The sequence below is a fragment of the Alligator mississippiensis genome, chromosome 1, assembly GCF_030867095.1.
Source record: "Alligator mississippiensis isolate rAllMis1 chromosome 1, rAllMis1, whole genome shotgun sequence".
Lineage (NCBI taxonomy): Eukaryota > Metazoa > Chordata > Crocodylia > Alligatoridae > Alligator > Alligator mississippiensis.
The window spans coordinates 464,160,427-464,177,067 of record NC_081824.1 but is presented as its reverse complement, the minus strand read 5'-3'; the positions used below and the strand labels follow the sequence as shown (position 1 = coordinate 464,177,067).

Below are 16,641 nucleotides of genomic sequence, written 5' to 3'. Positions count from 1 at the left end.
GAGACTGCAGGAACAGCAGGGTCTGCCTGGCTCCCCCTGCCCCCCCTGCCCCTCACTGCTAGCTGCTCAAGCAGGGATCTCTCCCTCCCATCTCCCACAGCATGGATCCAAACCCCATGGACCCTAGCCAGCATGTGGTATGCTAGCTAACGCTGAGAGGTGACTCTGTGTATGTCTCCAATTTCACTGGGACAGGACAAAGGCAGACAGAACAGTGTCCACTTAGGGCTTTTTGGAGCTACTTTTTCTTGGAAAAAGCTGTTTAAGAAGAGCTTGAACTAATGAGAGAGACTTTTGTTTTCTTGATGGGCTGCTAAAAGCTGTGTTATCAGCTCCCCACTGGCTCCCTCGCCTATCAGGTTTGCAGACAGTATGAAGAAGTAGGGAGAGTGAGATTGAAAAGCTCAATATCATCAACAGATGCATGCACTGCACACAAGTTGTCCTCCCTCCCCCCTGCCCTTTGTCTCAGAGTGCTAGCCAGGGGCTGGGATCTGGCTACACTCCTGCCCCTGGAGCAGTGAGTGGGGAAAAGGCTGGGACTGCTGGCAGGGTGGGGGTTTAAACCAAGCTCCTACCCCACCCCCAGCTCAGCTCTGTAGAAGAGAAGGGAGGGCTGCTCTAGCACCCCCCGGCTTCTAACCTGAGCCACTGCAGGCATGTGCCTGCATTTCCTCAGTCCAGAGGGAATGTCTGTACACTTGCAAATTGGTTTAACCTAGGCAGGTTAAACTAACCTGCAAAATTGAATCAACTGAGGCTCAGGCTTTTTTAATGTCTGTCTCTAGCCCCAAGCCTTTTACAAGATAGCCAGTTTTGGAATCTGAAAGAACAGTGTTGGGAATTTAATTGGGGCAAGGCCCTATCTCATAGATATGGGTGTGCCTGGGTTCTGGTCAAACAGATATCAGCCAACAGTAAGGGTGGTTTCGCAATGAAGTCATTAGATTGGTAGTTGGGAGGTCTAAATTTAATTCTTCCCTCTTTGCGACTGCAAGCATTACTTAATTGCTGTGTAACTATATTCCCCATCTGCAAATTAGGGATAACACTATCCCCCTGCTCATCATCTGTCTTGTTAACTTAGACTGTATGCATTTTGGGACAGGAAGCATTCCTCACAATGTGTATATACAATGTCTAGGCACAAGGTGGCGGGGAACATTAATACAAATAATAAACAATAATAATGCCCTGAAATACCATGGGAAAAACATTTTGATGCTTCGACTTGAGATCACAGGAAGCACATAGATGGAGAAATGTTAATCAAAGATTTTGTAATCTCTAAAGAGATTTGGTCTGAGTTCTGAATCATAGCTTAGGATGGTTATTTTCTCCAACCTAGTTTCCACATCTGACTAAAATGCCTTGGACATCGTTCACATCCGTTTACCTATATCTCTTCAAAACTGCCATGTAACCAGCCCTCCTACTCCAGCACTCAATATGCTAACACCAGTTCCCACACTGCATGTTTGATTGAAAACAGGAGTTTATCAGTGAAATGCTGACACAGCCTTGACTGAGCAAGCATAATTACAGAGGGGCTCCTTTTTCTAAATGGAGTCTCAATTATAGCTCCAGTTGACAAATCTAGGACAAGACCAATTAAGCATCCAAGCAAATGTTTACATGAGGGTGGAGATGCGATTGTGCTCCTTTTAAGCTCATTGGTAGATTCCAGTGTGTAAAATACAGCAGCGCAGAACAAATCCCATTTCCACAGTAGCATCTCCTTCAGTGACACTGAACCTCAGGCCACAAAAAAATTGTGACTTCAGATAAGTCGCAAGTCTCATGCCAAATCAAACAGAGCTGTGAATCTGAGCGACTGGAAAAAGGCCACTTGTTCGATGGAGACTGATTAATGCCAGGTTACCTATTGTAGATAAATTGAAACCAGCTCATGTTGTATGTCTAGGAATCCCATTCTGAGCAAAAGGAAACATTTGGATGATCTATCAGAGCCTAATTTATCAAGTTGGCAGCTGTCTACTGGAAACCTCTCCCAGGGTGGAGCAGTCACTTGCAAGGATCCTGAGTCTCCCTGCATTTGCTCAAGGTGGCCCTGATACAAACCAGAGGAGTATTTGTATGTTGTGGGATGAAGAGGGTTCCCTGTGAGATGACCTCCCCGCAACAAAGGCTACCTTTGTTGAAGAGATTGGAAGGGGGTGGGGAAGCAGAGAGGAGAGGCCAGATTATCTTTTGTTACATTGGACAGCTGAAAAGGTCCTGGTGAATAATTACCCTCAAAACTAACAAACAAGGAGAAGAGAAAATGCAAAATAAGGGTGGGGGGAAGGAAAGGAGGGGGAACCCCTTGATTGTCCTTCCTCCTGCAAAAAAATAGTTACCCCCAGAGGAGGAGGCAAAAGAAAGATAAGTTAATTTGACTTTCCTTTCAGCTCTGGGGTGAGCACACTCATTTGGAAGGCTCCTGCTTTTGCTTTAACCATAGGCTTAGCCCATTGAGCGGCAAATCCCATGCAAAATGCCGACAGAGAACAAGGGAGGCAGAAGCAGCAAAAGGCGCCCTTCAGCTGAAGGCGCCATTGTTTTAGTCACAAAAGAGCGATTCCTGTTGAGCAGCAGTTGTCATCTGCTTTGCATATTCTTTATTTGGCTCTTAATTGGCATTATGTGAAAACTGATCGAGGCGGCCATGGGAACTAAAAGGCAGGCTCCCCTCTTTGAGCAAGCAGAGCCCAATTAAAGCACAATTATCTCCCTTTTTACCATCCGTGGCCTTGCCTGATGGAGAGGTGCAGCAAAGAGAAGTGTTATTAGTCTAGAGGGCCTGGGTACCTTTTCTTATGAAAATTCATGCCGAGCGCGTAAAGAAAATGACAGTGACACAAGTGGCCCGGCCTTTGGTGAGCTAAAGTGGATTGTTTTTTAAATGTCTGACCTGGGTCTCCAGACGATGCTCCCAAGATGGCTCATCTCACTGGGGAGTGAGTGACCTAAGACGTCAACCCACTCGTGAGGTCTGCTTGAAGGGCTGAGAAAAAAGAGAAGGAACAGGAGGCAGGCGGGAAGAAGGGAAAAGGCAGAGAGCTACCCGGCTGTCGCAGGAAACCACTACACAAATGGGACTTGTTTTCTAAAGTCGGGGCGGTGCCTGGATATGACTGTGATGGGCCATTACAATGCCTAAAGCTAAGCCCAAGATTTTTCAGAGCTCAAGCCCAGAGACAGGTTCATATTTTGACAGCGGTGTCTACAAGACCTGATTCTCACCAAGGTGCAGACTATTCAAAGTTCCCCATTAGCAACAGGAACTGAGGGTTGACACTTCAGGAAACCAGGCGGCATTGGCAAATTTGCCTAAATCTGGTGCAAATGCATAAGATGTTTAGTGACTGCTTACTCATGGAGATCTAATGAGATGAGGAGATCTTAGGGCTTGGTTAGGTGTCTTGCTAGGTGCTGGTGCAAGGGAGGAAAGATGCAGAGTCCCCCACTTTAGGGCTGCTCTGACTGTAGATACCTGGGTATATGGGAGAGCACTATCAGCAACCTGATGCTGCTCCCCAATACCATGCATGTAGGTGGAAACTTGGTTCAGGCAGGGCCCTAGATTTACTGGGCTGCACACTGGAGGTGCAGTGTCCGGGAAAATGCCATGTACCAGCAAATAAACTGGAGTGGAGGATTTCCCCTTGGAGCAAAAGGAGAGTCAGGAATCAAACAATGACGTAAGAGTCCCATGTTGCCCCCTTACTCCTTGGAGAGTTTTGTTGCAGCAAGACTACGGATGACCCAAGGTCTGCTAGATTTGACCTGCAGTTACAGACCGAGGTGAATCTTTCACCTTCTACTACTTATCAAACAATTCATAGCATCATAGCAAACAGAGCTGGCAGGGACTTGGAGAGGTCATATCCTCGATCCCTCTGCCCCAAGGCAGGATTAATGACACTTAAAGCTTTTCTGATAGATGTTTGTTTAACCTGTTCTTGCAAACCTCCAAGGGAGAGATTGTGCATGCTCCCAAACTAATCTGTTCCAGGGCTTATCTCTCTTCATCACCCTATCACAAAAAATATGCAGACATCTTTGATGAATACTGTGCTCAGCCTGTCTCTTTCTCTTTTCTGTAGCCATTTCACAGAGTGGCTCCCGCTCCTACCATCACCCGTCTTGGTCCACCATCACCTAACTTTTACATGCTCTTGCAGAGTTTTCTTAAACAGGTACCTCACCAGCCAGCACTTCTTCCCCGCCTATTAAAATGAAAGACCCCTTTCTGTACTTTAGGATGGTTCCAGCTAGGTCACAGACCACAGTCTCTTAGTTTATTTTTATAAAAGATAACTTCACTAAAAGTTTCGTTATAGAGAGCAGGCCCAGCGCTAACCCTGGATATGCACATACACAGGGCACATCTACACGTTGCCGTGCTTTAGCACTTCCTTTAGTACTTGGCGCTTTAGTACTTGGCGCAGTAACCACCCATACTGTGCTGTGTGGATGGCACACACATTTCTCTGCTACATCACCATAGCGGTGCACTATAAGTGGAAAGCGTGCCACTACGGTGACATGGCTAGCGATTATGTGTAGGCCCATGTGATCACTATGGCCCCGTAGCATGCCATACAGCAATGTAGTGATATGCTACGTCACTGTAGGACTTTGTGTTAGAAGACAGGAGTCAGCCCACAATGACCAAACCTTTGCCCAATCCCTTATTCTTGAGAGCTGCTGATGAGGAAGCATATGCATGAGGGCAGGACAGGCCCAAGTATTTTATTGCTTTGACAGGTCCTGTAATTACTGAGCAGCATCCATCCTACCTGAGTCCTTCATGGTCTTCTCCCTAGAGGTAACAGCAGACTTTACAAAATGGGCAGGAAAGTAAGCCTTTTCTCTGTTCCTGAGATATTCTATTGCTTCATCACCGTATGTTATCCGCAAGCAGACAAAGGTGGTTAGCTTATGCTGATTTAGGCCGTGTAGACGAAACGAGAGGCATGTGTGCACGATACTTTAAAGTGGGCTGAATGCTTTTGCACCGCTTTAATGGTGTCAGTGTTTGCACACTTCAGCGGCCTATTGTACATTAATTCCAGCCACTGTAGGAAATTTGGCGGTGTAATGTGCCTTAAATGACTTAGGGTGCAGCAAACTAAAACTCTTTTTGCTGCCCCTAAAGTCGCAGAGCGAAGCACCAGGCTCTGTGCAGCTCAGGGGCTCTGCAGGAAGCTCTGCAGGCAGCCTGGCAGCAGCCTGGGAAGGCAGGCTCTGCCCAAGAAAAGTGGCGAGCCTGATTTTTCTTTTTCCATGCCCCCTGGACCCTGCCTGCCTGAGCTGTGCGGGGGCTCGGTGCTTCCCTCCGTGGCTGCGGTGCCCCCTGGGACCGCCAGAGCTGGGTGCCTGCAGGTGGGTGCTGCCAGTGGGGGACCCACCGCTGCTGCGGAGGGAAGCACCTGCCCCCTCCGGAGCCCAGGGACTGCTCCACCCGCTGGCAGCTCTCTCCCCTCCCCATCACTGGAGAGGCAGGTAAGTCAGCGGGGTGTGTGCATGACACGGGGGTTTAATCAGCCCTAAATTGAAGCAGTGTTTTTAAAAACCACCACTTCAATTTAGGGCCCCTGTTTTGTCTACACATGCCCTTAGGTAGCTGATTTAGTTAGCCTATAAGAGGGCCAGCTTGTTTGGCAGGCATACCACAAATTAGCCCCAAGCTCCCTCCTCTCCCCCTCAGTGCCATGCCAATCCCCTTCCCTTAGATATGGATCTGATGCTCTGCTTTCTGCTCCCTGCCCTATCTGCTGCTGTGCTGTCCCCTCTCCAGTTTTCCATGGGCCACAAGTAAAGGCTGCCCATTCCACTTGTGGCACACTTAGTGTAGATGTTCACTCTGGTCTATAATGTGCACCCTTACCCTGCTTTAGTATATTATGGCCACCACTGAGGTGCTTGTTAGTGGAGCCAGCACTCCCCGCCCCTACTGCCGAATAGTCTCCCCATAGGTTTCATAGCCACAGAAATCTGAAGCATCCCATCTGCAGCCTTGAGCCCGTTGTTACAGCAATTCTGAATATTAACATTCTTCAGATACTCAATTTTACACCCATTGCACAGGCCTTACTAATCCGATTCGTTTTCAAAGCCACTTAACTGCATAATGGCTGGTGGCTTACTTCTTAAGGTGCTATTAGCTCTTCAGCCTCCCTAAGTAGATTTCCTGCTTTCTTCCTCTGCGCCAACTGTAACTGCACAAAGTTGCTGTCGGGACTGAGAAACAAATACCATTGCGCATTTAGACACCACATTTGCCACACGGCAACAAGTGGCTCAACAGAATGAGAGAGCTAGGAGCTCTGTCATCTCTACAGGAGCCAGCTGGAAAGCTGAAATCCATCACAGATGCTGGCTGCTGCTGGAACAATAAAAGTCCCTGTGTGACGATGAGAATAAGCAGGATAATTGTCTATAGGGAAACCATTTCCCACCTCCACCCCTGCCAACTGGTTTGTTCCCAGATGCTGGAAGCTCCTGACAATAGGTTAAAAGTGATGACAGCACACCAGGACGCAGATTAGTCAGGGAGGTTCAAAAAGGGAGGAGTAACATGGGAAATTATTCAAATGTATTTCAATATGATAACACAGAATGTCATCAGTACACAGTTCCAGTGTTCGCCAACAAGTGAAAATGTAAGGGCTGTTGTCAAAGCAAGTCAACTGAGCAGATTTCCTCTTTCCCGCTGCAACTATGACAGTTCTGGGAAGCTGAGTAAAATACATGCTGGAGAGGTTCAAAACTCACGTCAAACAAAGGGGCGGGATGTGCGCTGAAGTTGCAGTTCTGTGGCTCTATGCTGTTCACCTAGGAAAACGGCAGTCCATTGAAAAAAAAAAAGGCAGAATAACTTCATTTTTAAATATCAAGGGTGACCTGGTCTGTAGGTGAAAGTGCAAAGAGTACCCTTGTTGTGGACTGCCAGCCCACTCTTGCTGTCAGGCCAAGTATAACTGTAGCCTTCTATATCTGCCTCCCCAAAGGCTCCATGCGACACAATCCCATCAGGTCTCGTCTAGGAGTGCTGTAACTGGTATTTTCCTAATGTGGGCTTATACAGCAAGCAAGATTGGATGCATATGTACTAGGTACAGTTACGTTTGTCTCAGGGTCTTCAAAATAAATGATTCCAGCTACAAGTGTGATAAAGAGTGCTGCCAGACTGGCAGGCACAAAATACATTGAAAACACAAAGTAAAACTCTACATGCATTAGCTAATTTAACAGAAAGTAACAGAAAGTCATTTAAGATTCATGGATGATGCATGCAGATTCACCACATTCTCATATCTCCCAAATACCTATAGCAATAACTACAATTTATCATCACTAAGTATAAAGCTAATTCAAAGATAGCCTATATTAGCCCCAGCAAGGCGAACAAAGAAAACAAGTTTGCTAGGAAGTGGAAAACTCTCTTATTAAGTCACTTTTTTCCTTTCATTGGTGGATGAAAATGTTGAGAATTTCTTGCTAAAGATTTAAAAATTGGAATAAAGTCTCACAGCGCTTTCATCTTGTAGAGAGTGGTGACTCCAAATGACACGAGCAAAATTGAGACTTTTATCCAAGAAGATTTAAGCTCTTCCAGCAGAAACTGTAATCTTCTATATAATACATGTATGCATGCATGAACACAGAATACATGGCTTGATCCAGAAAACAAATTGCTATAATTTTACACTGGTCACATGGGTCGAATAGGTTGTATCATGCCAACAGTTGCATTTTCACAATAACGCATAGTATTTCCTGCCATGAACTGGAATGGGCAGTATAAGGGGTCAGCCTCATATGTATGACTTGGCTCCTTTGGGTCAATCTGGAATTAGGAAGTGCCGAGATGTGCAATTTCCTTTTGAATTTAGTGTGTTTAAAAATAAAAACAAACACAGACAAAAAATACAAGGTCAGGTTCAGTCTGCGTTCACCTCAAAAGTTCAGGATATGTTTTTAGCTGAGTTAGAGTGTCCGTTTTGACCAATCAATTAAAATCATGAAACAGTGATACAGGTGCTCTGCAACACCTGAGCAAGCATGAGGAAAATCAGGCTTACGGTATCTGTTTTACCCGAAATAATGCAGCATGCAATCCAGCAAAGCATTCAGCCTGTAATGAGCCCCGCTGACCAGCTCCACTATCACACTGACTTTAGCCAATTACTTATTGTTATGTTGTTATTTTCCCTCCGCTATGTGGGATCTCCTATTTGGGAGATGTACAGTCACTAATACAGAGCAAGGCATCTGTGTTTTAGAGGTGTCTTTCACTGTTAGCTTCTGAAAGGTCCATGAGCTTATAATAAACCCAAATTTCCAATGTACACAGAGCTCTTGACACAGCCAAGAGATCCCAATGCACCACACATAATTGGGCCTGTGCTGATGCTTTTTATACCCTGGATTTTCTTTGACTCCTGCTGTAACACTTCATGTCCATCAATCTTGCATCTTCCAATTAACCTTCTTTTTCAATGGAAATGAAAAGTCCATGATGAAGCACTCTACCTCTTTCTCTTTGACAGAGACCACATCTAGTCTTTTAATACACACTTCAAGAGTGGTTACATCATTATCATGTACATGGAAGCCCTAGTCATGGACCAGGAAACCCTTTGGGCTATGTGGACTTACAGCTGACAGCCACATTTAAACATGCACTTGACTTTAAGCATGGGAATAATCCAAGTGAAGTCATTAGGATTACTTATGCACTCAAAGTTAAGCACGTGCTGATGTATTTTGTTAACTGCAATCAGGGAGCCCAGCCTACACTAGCTAAGAATAGATCCTGTAGTTCACTTTCACCAGATTTGAAAACTGGCCCCTTGCATATCAGGAAACCTCCTATTATTTTCAGTTGTTGCCTTGTATTACTAAATAATTAACACAATTATATTAGAAAAGCCATGCTGCTTAATGTAAATCAGAAAGCACGCAGAAAATAAACTTCCCCAGAAGCCTTGTTGGGAACAAAGTCACATACACATTAAAATTACTATTAATATTAAATCAAAAAGCCTCATCTCCTTTGTACTAAAACATTTTTGGCTCTTCTGCAAACTGGTAACTGATGCTCGCATGCCCCAAAGCATATTTCACCCCCTCCCCAACCCCATCCATCAACATCTAATTAGACTCTGTAAATTAAATCAAATCTAGCCCCAGCCAAAGAGAGAATCTGAAAGCTCCAGCGTGAATTAGATGGGTTTGCCCTGACACAGACAAGCAAAAGCAAAAAGGGATCACTATCCTCCCTGGTTGCATGCACATAGCTCCCACTGAGACCTGTAATGAAATCAGCCGTCCATTCCACAACTGCCTATTACAAGCCAGGACTTGCAGAGACCCTTTCAAGGTAGCACATGGCACCACAGGCTGTGTTAGTCAATCAAAATTAGAGAGCGAGGAAGAGCTACTGATTTTCAGTCTGCATCTAGAAGCTTAAACAAACATTATCTTTGGCTGGGTTACAATGGAGTTCAGACTTGCCTCTACCCTAGGAGAACTCTACAAAGCTAATGGGATCTACACATGGGTATCAAGTGGCAAAGATAAATAGCAATGAATGGGAGAGCCAGAAAGGGGACACGGGATGCAACAGCTGCCAATCTACTTGTCTACATTGTGCTTAAAGTATCTGGTGACCGTTCACCACCAGTTGAATGCCTTGCATCCACCAGCTGCGTTAGCTCAGTGTGGGCCACTACTATAGGTCTCTTAATAGTACAGGCCACTGAAATAGGTTTCTCCTTACTTATCTAATGGGAGGAGAGATCACCCTGCCAAAGGTAAATAAAGGGCATATGAAAACCTGAGTTGTCTTAGCATATTAGCCACCACAGTGCTATATGATCTTCAGCTTTTGTACCTTTGTGTTCCTCATGGAGAGAGTATGGGGCATAGTAACATTTCTGCTTCCCATGGAGTGAAATTCTTATTTATGCATATGAATCACATTGGGTTTTCCAAGATAGAAGCTGTCATGGACGTGTAAAGTATCCTTAAATCCAGGAAGACACAGGCTAAATATTAACCCCAAAGTAAAGATTTCATTTGGATACTGCCCACAGCTTTTTTTATTAACACTGAGCAACATGTGTAGTTTAAGGTGGAAAGCCTATTACCTATGCTCCGGTGTGAAGTGATCTCTTTTCCCAAACAACAAAATGACTGAATCTTTGCCCCTGCATCGCTGTCATATGTCAGTTCTTTGCAGGGCGTGAAATCATATTCTTTGCCTGTCAGAACAGGAGGAATGAAAATGTGTCCTGAACTAGGCTCGCCACAAAGCGGCAAAAGAGAAACAAATGGGGCCGGAGATAAGGTTAGGATCCACTTAGACACCTAAATTGCAGAGAAGGGATTGAGTGACAGCATACAAATGGGGTGGGTGATTTCCTTGTGTTACCTTCTGGCTTCTACACTGTTTCAAATGATCAGATTATTAATTATATCATTCCAACCATTTTATCCATTTCTTCTAAGGAGAGCAAGGAGACAGATGTACTTGACAGCAAAAAGTAGTCAAGGGGATAAGCCGATTTCATTTTTCTTCAAATATCTCAAACCCAAGCTGCAAGAGTTATTTAGGCAATTGATAATACAGAGCTTCATAAAAAATAGCAGCAATTTATTAATGCTTAATTAATATAAACTGACTGTAATAAACAGAACATGTTTGACCACACTTTCTCTAAATGCTGGATTAAAGTAAGGTGCCTAGTAAAATAATGAACGTCTTTCTATTATCATTTTTGTTGAACACAGACCTTGCTACAACATGTGGAAGGCTGAGACACATGAGGACCCCTAAGTGCTACCCGTACAAATATACAGAAAAATCGCAGTCCCCGTATGAAAGATTTCACAGGATAAAAGGCAAAAGTCAACAGGTAAGTAAGATAAAAAAGCAGAATAGGGCTTGGAAAAGGGGGATGTGAGGAACAGAAAAATAAGATCTACACATCCGTTAGCAAGTCCTGAATTAGCTGGACAAAAAGACTATAAAAGAACACACCAAAAATCATACTGTGGTACCACGTGACCAAAATACCTGGCAAAATCCTCTTAAAAGAGCTGTAAGTGGCAGCTCCCATCATCTTTCAGCACCTCTGAAAATCAGGCTACTTTCATTTACTTGCTTAACTTTAGAGCCTGAAGTGTGAAGGGACATTTCAGCCAAAATGTATTGTGGAAGATGTTCTATTTCCTGAGAGGCATTTTTCTTTTTACTGGAATTGCCCTTGGAGACCATTCCTATTTATTTCAACATCCTGACTCATTTTTATGTGCTAAAGTCTGTACAGTCACAAGGACGCCACTGCATAGACATTTCTTCCCGCCAGCTCAGCACATGGGACAAACCTGGTGTCTCTTGCTTTTTGGTGGACTTGATAATGAGACCAGTGCCTTTTGGGATGGTGGTACCTTCAAAGAGCCAGGCAGCATGTCTACTGTACAGGGAGAAACTGGTGGGGCAGCTGATGCCTCTCTCCAAGAGGTAACAGGTGGAGAAGGCCTGGGGTCTCTCTTGCAGCAGTTACCATTTTGGCCAACCCCTTTAGGGGTGTCTTATGGTTCCCCAGTGATGCCATCAGGGATCTTGCTTACCACTCAGTACCCATGTCTACATGTTGCCATACAGCAACATTGCTACGGCGTGGTTCTTTAGTACTTCCTTTTGAAATACTAAAGCATGGTGCAGTATGGGCAGTTACTGTGCCGTGCATGTGGTGCACAGATAGATTTTGCCACTACATCGTCGTAGTGGTTTGCTATACCCTGGGAGTGCATTGCTATGGCGACATAGCTGGCAATGGTGTGTAGAAACACGTGATTGCTATGTCACTGTAATGTATTGCATTGCCTTAGGGCAATGTGTAGACGTGCCCAGCAACTCAGCAATGCATTTTGCTCTCTCACAAGTGAGCAGGTGCTTAAAGCAGTAACCTCAAACCATATTTCCTCTAGTTGGTTTGGTTACCTACGTCCAAAGGACCTTACCTTCCTTCTCTCTGCTTTCATAGAAATGTTCAGTTTTACAATGAAAATGAATGATCAGTCATCAGCCAAAACTCATCTGTATCAGAAATGGGAACGCACACAGCACTTTGCAAGCACAGCTTATGTCACATTCCCTGGCCCAAAATAATTTACAGCTTGCATAATTTTAAAGACTGTTTCCCATTCGGTCTCCTGTAGGCTGTTGCCTGGTTATGCTATTCCATTCTACTCAGCACGGAGAGGGGACAAAAAGCCTCTATTTCTGATTGTTGTTACCACTCTATTTCCCCGCCCTTTCAAATCATTTCTAAAATAATTGCCTAACCTCTCCTTCCCCCAAAATGCTTGCAATTAGACCTGTCAGAAAATGCGGTTTTGTGGAGCCTAAATGCACTTCCAGAATATTAGAAATATAAGGCTTCATTCCACATTAGCCAGTGTAAACCCCTGCAACCCATGACCCGTCATGTTTTGTATTTCATTCTGTCGGGCCAGATATGCGAATATATCTGTCTGACAGGCTCTGAGTGCTCAATTAATTCTTGGTGATCAGTGTTATTACGAAGGGAAACAAAATGAATTCCTTATACCAGAAAGTGGTTCCTCCTGAAAGAATAAATAAATAATGAACTCCTGGCCATCATACGACAGCGTAGTGATGAGTTTTGTGAGACAGACTCCTGTTATTTATGTTCAACCGCTGCACAGCCCTGGTCATTAAAGCACTGGCATGAGCTTATCGCTCCCATTATATCTTGCGAGTCAACAAAATCCTGCAACAGTTTAAACAGCTCTGTATATTCAGCCTAACAACTTCCAGGACCCCCCCGCCCGTGAATGTTTTATGTATTTATAAGCATTTCACTTTCCATGTACAACATCCCAAAAAAGACATCATACATTTAGCTTCATTATGGTAAAAGACTATAGGGGCCCTAATGGCCTTACCAAAATCAGGATCCCACTGTGCTAGGGGCTGCACATGCGCTGAGCAAGAAGCAGCTGATCCAAGGACCTTACCATCTAAATTGGCAAGGCAGATGAAAGAGTAGAAGCGCCCTTCACTTTATTGATGGAGAGTTGAGGCACAGAAGCATTAAGTGATTTGTCAATGATCTTGAAAGGCATTTATAGCAGGGCCAGGCACTGACTCCAGATCTACTGAAGCACAAGCTAAGGTGTTAACTGTAAGCAGGATAGTAAGTAAGTGGAAGAAGGGGTGGCTGGGGTACCATGCCCAGGTGTCGACCTGGGAATGTGCAAGAACAGCAGCCCCCATGCTGCTGCCCCATGCACCACTGCTGGCAGGATGAAGAACTTCCCAAACTCTAAGCCCATCCTTTCTTTCAAATAACTGGCTTTTCAGCAGGTGAGCTCCCCAAAGTTACATTAAGGACCTGAGCGCTCCTTTTCCGTAACATCCTCTGTCGCATTGTGGAAGCTGGAGAAACTACTTCAGCCTCTGGCTGCATAGTTTCAAAAGTTATAGGTTAACAAATGAGGCATGAAAATCCAGTTTGTCTATCTCAGCTACTCAGCATGGACAAAACTGACTTTAATGGCTGAGGAGGGGCCCAGGCAGCTTAAACAGAGCCTTATGTATTTGATAAGCTTGTTGCCAACCTCAAGCTGTTACCACTGTTGGGCTCTGTTAAATGAGATGGTGCCTTGAGTATAAAAATACTGTCTGAAACACCAAAATTGCAACAAGCATGCGGGTGCCTTTGCCAGAGGAAAGGTCTTCGAGGGTTACTCAGATTGTCACAGTTGTGGGCCAGGGACTTCCTTCTTTCCTTGGGTGTGGGTATATTTCTTAGCACTATGGGCCTCATCCTGTCTGAGGACTCCAGATGTGACCATAATGCAAACAATTCATAGCAGTATAGTCAGATCTTGGCTTCATGCCATTGATTTTATTAGGCCAGGATTTCTCCCAGAGTCCAAGGACACTCCACAGAGGCACAGATAAAGCTGGAGGCTCCCTGGTGGAACATAAGTAGAAACAAAATGAACTACAACCTCATCCTGCAAGGTGCTAAACATAGCTCAGGAGGTCCTGAGCACTGAAGATCCCCTGACTTTTTTGACTACCACCACCCAAATTCTGCAAACAAATTTGGGGTTGGACTCGGTGATCTAATAGGTACCTTCCAACCCTAACATCTATGAACCTATGAAACCAGAATGTGAAGGTACTGGGAGAACTTGGCCTCTAAGAGGATTTGGTCAAAATTTGAAGGCCTGTAATTTGTTTTTATTATTTACTCGGGAAACCCCTCATTCAAATCAATAGCATTTTGCCTTTGTAAGGGCTGATCTGGAATAAGGACTTCAGGATTTGGCCCTCCCATGCAGTAATTTAAAGGATGTTATCCCTGTTTTCAGTAGCTGAGGTGGGAATCTTAAAAACCCAATTTATAAATTCTCTTCTACTCTCATGAGGTCTTACTGAACGCCACTCCCCCGCCCCCACGCCCAGCTACTCAGTCTTTCTAGGACTGCCAGTCCGCCAGTGATGACACTGTTTTGTGTGCTCACAGCCCTTGTCTGTCCAGGCCAGCCCGCTTATTCCACTGATCCAGTTTCTGATTTCTCTCTTCTTCACTCTTCTCCACTCCCAACTTTTTTTCCCCTCTCTCCCATTGCAAGGCTAGCTCTGTCCCCTCCAGTCCCAGGCCTGGATCCCCCACAACATCTGCTTCCTCTGTTTCTGTTCTCACCCTGCAAAGCCTCCCCGCAGGAGATACCCTGACTAGTCCAACCACCTCCATTAGGAGCTCATTTCCTCTTCCTCCATTTCTACCATTTTTCCTAAGCAGGCCTACTTCTCCAGTTTAATCAAATCTCACACCTGCAATCTCTGAAACCTCTTTCACTCGTTCCTCAGACCTTCCCTTCCTCCACTTCTTTCTTCATACCCAACTTCATCCATTTCTACCAATATAAAAATGGTAAAGTTCAACCTGATCTTCCCCTTCCCCTGTTCTCATCTTCCTTTCCCCTTCCGCAATCCCTGTCTACCTTGCCATAAGCACTGACATTTTTTCTTTTCTCTCCCCCTCCAAATCCTCCCATTTGCCCTTGAACCCACATCTCAACTTGTCTCCTGATATCCCTCCCATCAACTCTCATCCCCTCTCTGCTTTTCTCGTTAATCTCTCCTTTCAGCAATACAAAAAATTTAACCTCTCCTATCTTAGAAAAAAAGTCTTTGACCCTGCCCCCCCCACAACCTGCTTTTCCAGCTACCCTTCCACTATCTTTTCACCTCCAAGCGCACTGACTGAACTGTTTCTATTCTAGGACTCTCTGGAGCACCTTGCCTCTAATTTCTTAGACCAGTTCTCAACTAGCTTCCACCCCTTGCACTTAAAAAAAAAAATCTTGCCAAAATCTCTTCTAGCCAAATCCTTCAATTTATCTGATTCAGTTCTCTGTTCTCCTCCTCCTCCTTTACTTGCCTGCTTCCTTCTATTGAGATGCTCAGGCTGCTGCTTCTGGAAATCAGATCCTCCTTTGGTTTTTGTGACTATCTCCTTCCGATGCTTTCTTAGCTCTAGTGTCTCATACAACAGCTCCTCCTGCCCCTCCAGCTTTCAGCGGAGGTCCCCCCAGGGCTCTCTCTTGTATCTCCTCTCACCTTTCCACACCTAATCTCTGGATATCCTAATCCAGAAACACAACACAAACCGTTAACTCCATGAGAACGACTCTCAAAACCACATCCTCCCTTCCACACCTATCTCCTTCTGTTCCAAATAAAATCTCAGCTTCTCTTTCTCATATCTCTTCATGGTTTATGCCTTTAACCTGTAGCTCAACATGGCTAAAACAGAGGTCTTTGTCTCCCTCAACCCTAGACCCATCTCAGACCCTTTTGGATCTCCATCCTCGGGCTGTGTGTAATACCTGAATATTCTTTCTGTATAATTTCCCAAAACACAGATTTCCATATGAATCTGCACAGCTAAAACTCTCATCATGCATGTCTCCATTACTGCAAAACCCTCCCCTTTCACCTGAGCAATGCAAACTTCCCCAGCTAATATCAATCCAGGATTGAGTTTCAAGGATAATTTTTTGGCCCAATTCTTTTGACACCATCACTAGATATCCTGCTGCTGGCTGTTCTTTGTTTGCCGGACCCAACAGAAATGCCATTTGTTTACCTTCAAAGCCCTTCACAGCACATCCAAACCTGCTTGTCCCTCATCCAGCATTAAAAAGTCTGTTTGCACCTTTGTGATGCCAGAAACCACTACCCACAGTTCCCCATAAACATTTGCAAAGGGTAGTGACCATCTTTTCATTTTCTGTTTATACAGTGCTTAACACAGTGGGGTCTTGGTCTATAAATAGGACTCAAATGTAACAGTACTAAAGGCAATAAATATGACTGTGACAAACAGGCCGTCAGCAGAGAAAGTGGCAAAATTACTCACATTTCCCCCTTTCTGGTTGGAGAATTTTGTACAAAAACATGAAATTACCACCTCGTAAAATGAAAACATTGCAGTAACATGATATTATTTGATTATAAACTGACATACACCATAGAGCAAACCCAACCCAACAACACAAAACAGAAATAATTAATGA

The 16,641-nt window shown here is 44.6% G+C and overlaps 1 protein-coding gene across 5 annotated transcripts in view; it reads right to left on the bottom strand.

Moving 5' to 3' along the window:
• The window catches only part of TENM4 (teneurin transmembrane protein 4), a 766,508-nt gene that overhangs the window by 488,589 nt on the left and 261,278 nt on the right, over window positions 1–16,641 (bottom strand). The gene's annotated exons all lie outside the window — the stretch shown is intronic.